This window comes from Piliocolobus tephrosceles, chromosome 21 (genome assembly GCF_002776525.5).
Source record: "Piliocolobus tephrosceles isolate RC106 chromosome 21, ASM277652v3, whole genome shotgun sequence".
NCBI lineage: Eukaryota > Metazoa > Chordata > Mammalia > Primates > Cercopithecidae > Piliocolobus > Piliocolobus tephrosceles.
Window position 1 is genome coordinate 22,883,426 of NC_045454.1, and position 4,180 is coordinate 22,887,605.

General features: G+C 53.9%; 1 protein-coding gene across 3 annotated transcripts in view; it reads right to left on the reverse strand.

The window, feature by feature from the left end:
* Window positions 1-1,633, reverse strand: part of KIAA0355 (KIAA0355 ortholog) — a 106,402-nt gene extending 104,769 nt beyond the window's left edge. For all 3 annotated transcript variants that reach the window (XM_023229069.1, XM_023229068.2, XM_031934925.1), the window contains exon 1: window positions 1,556-1,633. The gene's annotated coding sequence lies outside the window, so the exon portion shown is untranslated. The remainder of the gene's footprint in view (window positions 1-1,555) is intronic.
* Window positions 1,634-4,180: the final 2,547 nt, after the last annotated feature.

Below are 4,180 nucleotides of genomic sequence, written 5' to 3' on the forward strand. Positions count from 1 at the left end.
AAAAAAAAAAAAAAAAAAAAAAAAAAAAATTGAATGTTACGGCCAGACAAGGTGGCTCACGCCTATAATCCCAGCACTTTGGAAGGCCGAGCCTGGCGTATCACTTGAGGTCAGGAGTTCAAGACCAACCTGGTCAAGCGGGGGGTGGGGAACCCTGTCTCTACTAAAAATACAAAAATTAGCAGAGCGTGGTGGTGGGCGCCTGTAATCTCAGCCACTCGGGAGAGTAAAGCAGGATAATCGCTCGAACTCGAGAGGCGGAGGATGCAGTGAATCTAGATCCCGTCACTGCACTCCAGCCTGGGTGACAGAGCGAGACTGTCTCAAAAAACGTTACATTTGACCCCATTTGTAAATTTATTCTAATAATCAGACCAGGTGTAGTATCTCACACTTGTAATCCCGACACTTTGTGAGGCCAAGGCGGGAGGGTCGCTTGAGGCCAGAAGTTTGAGACCAGCCCGGGCAACAGTCTCTTATTAAAGAAAAAAAAAAAAGACCATATCAGATGAATCCTTCCGGCAGAATTATGTTGTGACAAACTGGAAACGATCTCAATGCTCATCAGTGGTTAAATCACATACTGTAAATTCCATAAAAATAACAATACCTATCTGTATTTATTGATTATCACCAGAATGTTAGCAGTGGTTGTCACTGAATGGTAGACCGGCAGATGATTGTCATTTTCTCCCTTAGACTTTTTGTGTCGTCTTCAGTGTTATGCCAGGAGAGGAGAATGAACTGCTTTTATAATGAGGATCAGGGACCAGAACAAGCTATTTTCAAACTGGAGGCCCCCGAAGCTGAATCTTTCTTTGGAAAATTTCTGAAAAGTCTAAACAAAATTCTTATCATGCCAACCGGGCATGCTCCTTTCCTCGCACCGTGCGGCGCAGGAAGACACACCCCTGACTCTGCGCTCGCCCCTTGGGCTCGGGTCCTCCATGCTCAGCCCCGGCCCTCCCGGTCCCCGCGGACCCTCCCTCGAGCCCAATGCGCCCGCGGGCTCCGCAGGGCCGGAAAAGCGCGTTCCTTGGCAGCCTGGCGCCGCCGGGAAGGTGCGCGCAGCCAGCCCGGCAGCCCCGGGGTGGCGTGACGGCCGCCTCCCCCGCCAGCCCCAGCGGACCCCGGCCGTCAACAGGCCGTCCTCCCTCCGCGGGCTTCCGGGAACGGGTCCCGGCGCCAGAGCGACCTCCCCGGCCCCGGCGACCCGAAGGAGCAACCCCTTTCCCCGCCTGACGGGCGCCGACCCGCCCCTGCGGTGCCGCTGCCGCCAAGTCACCACCGCGCCCCCAGGTCCCGGGTTCGCACCAGGAGGCCCCTCCGGGCTTCCGTCGGCCCGGCCAGCGCCCGCAAAGCCCGGCGTCCTCCACAGCGGGCGGGCAAGGGGCGGGAGCCCACGGCCCCGCGCCCTGCGGCCCCGAGCGGAGCGGCGCCCCGCGAGCCCGTCTCGCCGTCAGCCCTGGCTGCGGCCCGCGGCCCAGCTGCCCACCGCCCACCGCCCACCCCCGCCCGCCAGCCCCCGCCTGCGCCCGCCGCGCCCGCTACTCACCTGCGACGCGCCCCGGCCCCCAGCGCACCGCCTTGGACCGGCTGTGTACACCGGAAGTGACGTATCCGGTCCGGCCCCGCCCCCGCCTCGGGCGGACGCGGGGCGGCTGCGGATCCCGCGCTTGGAGCAGACTCGGCCCTCGCACTAGCGGGGAGGGAGCGTCCCGGAGCCTCCTCTGCTGGGACCCAGGGCCCCGAAGCGGGACGGCCGGGGCGGAGGTTGAGGACCGACGGCCAGAGCCAGAGGTCCACGCAGATCCTCCACCATGGCTTGGCCCCCAGGCGGGAGAGGTCGGCTGCGTCCTCCTGAATTTATTACTGAAATTGATTACTGGCGCATGGAGGGTTTCCTAGATGCCAGGCCCCGACGGGCACTGCAGGAACGGGTAGTGCTCTCTCCCTCATAGGTTTTTTCCTTAGTGGTAAACACACAATACCATTGTCACAAATCCGGGTGATAATATAGTACCAATGGTGACAAGTGGTAGAAGGGGAAAGAGTAAGAGGGAGGGAGTACCCTGACCTAGTAGGGGAGACTGATCCGGAATTCCCCCAAGGAAAGAGCAGGAGCTGAGGTCCTAAGGGGTAGAAGGGAGAAAAAAAGAAAAAAACTGGAGAAAGGAGGAAAACATGTTGCTCAGAAGAAACAGCAAATGTCTTCCAATTTTGTGGGTTTTGTTTGAGACGGAGTCTAGCTCTATCGCCCAGGCTGCAGTGCAGTGACGTGATCTTGGCTCACTGCAAGCTGCAACTCCTGGGTTCAAGTGATTTTCCTGCCTGAGCCTCCCAAGTAGCTGCGATTACAAGCGTGCGCCACCAAGCCCGGCTAATTTTTGTGTTTTTAGTAGAGCTGGGATTTCACCGTGTTGGCCAGGCTGGTCTCAAACTCCTGACCTCAGGTGTTCCGCCTGCTTCGACCTCCCTAAATGCTGGGATTACAGGCTTGAGCCACGGAGCCCGGCCCAATTTTGTGTTCTAATAATAAATCAGGGTGGTGAGAAGTTAGGTCTTACTTGACAGTGTCGCAAAACTAATGAGTTTTAAGCAAGAGGTGATTTGTCCATACTTGAGAGTGTAAAGGGGTTACTCTAGCTGCAGTGTGGAGAAGGAAGGACTAGGGAGGGGAGGCAAGAGTGGATATAAATGTGTACACCCATGTTCATATTAGTCAGAAGGTGGAAGCAACCCATTGTCCATCCACGGGTGAATGGGTGCACAAAATGTGGTATAAACATAACGGTAGAATATTATTCAGTGTTGAAGGAGGCCGGGCCCAGTGGCTCACACCTGTAATCCTAGCACTTTGGGAGGCCAAGGCAAGTGGATCACCTGAGGTCAGGAGTTCGAGACCAGCCTGACCAACATGGTGAAACCCCGTCTCTACTAAAAATACAAAATCAGCCAGGTGTGGTGGCATATGCCTGTAATCTCAGCTACAGTCCAAATAGATGAGCTTTGAAGACATTATGCCAAAAGAAAGAAACCAGCCACAAAGACAAATATCATATGATTCCACTTACATAAGATACCTAGAGTCGTCAAAAACAGAGAGACAGGGGCCAGGCATCATGGCTCATACCTGTAATCCCAGCACTATGGGAGGCTGAGGCATGAGGATCACCTGAGGTCAGGAGCTCCAGACCAGCCTGGCCAACATGGTGAAATCTCATCTGTACTAAAAATACAAAAAGTCAGCCAGGCGTGGTGGTAGAGGCCTCTAATCCCAGCTACTTGGAAGGCCAAAGCAGTAGAACAACTTGAACCTGGGAGGCGGAGATTGCAGTGAACTGAGATTGCACCACTGCATTCCGACCTTGGCGATGAAGCGAGAGTCCATATCAAAAAAAAAAAAAAGGAAAGAAATATAGTAGTTCTAATATTTTCTCCCAGTATCCCAAAGGATGGCCCTCCCGTACTATGAGGTACGTGAACCTCCCTTTGAAGACCATTCATGGACTATGGTAGTGGCAATGGGGATGGAAAAAAAAAAAAAGTCGTATTTGAGAAAGATTTTGGAATAAAATTGATGTAAAATCAGTGGTGAAATGGATATGGAGGGTGAGGGAGAGGTGAGAATCCTGAATGTCTCCTGGGTCTCTGGGATGAGCCATTGTGCTGGCACTCACTTTTTTGGGAAACCCTGGAAAAGGATCATATTTTTGGGAGGGCGGAGGATGGGGAGAATGACCTGAGTTCCAGTGTGAACATGGCATCAAACAGGAAGCACCAAGAAGGCACTTGGGGATGAGGATCTGGAGCTTAGAAGAGAGGTATGTGCTGGAGATGTCAGTGTAGATTGAGGGAATACCTTTCTTGGTGGTTGATTTTTTTTTTTGGACGGAGTCTCACTCTGTCACCCAGGCTGGAGTGCAGTGGCGCAATCTCGGCTCATTGCAACCTCTGCCTCCCAGTTTTAAGCAATTCTCCTGTCTCAGCCTCCCAAGTAGCTGGGATTACAGACACGTACCACCATGCCCAGCTAATTTTTGTATTTTTAGTAGAGATGGAGTTTCACTATGTTGGCCAGGCTGGCCTTGAACTTCTGACCTCAAGTGATCCGCTGCCTTGGCCCCCCAAAGTCCTGGGATTATAGGTGTGAGCCACTGCGCCCAGCCTTGGTGGTTGA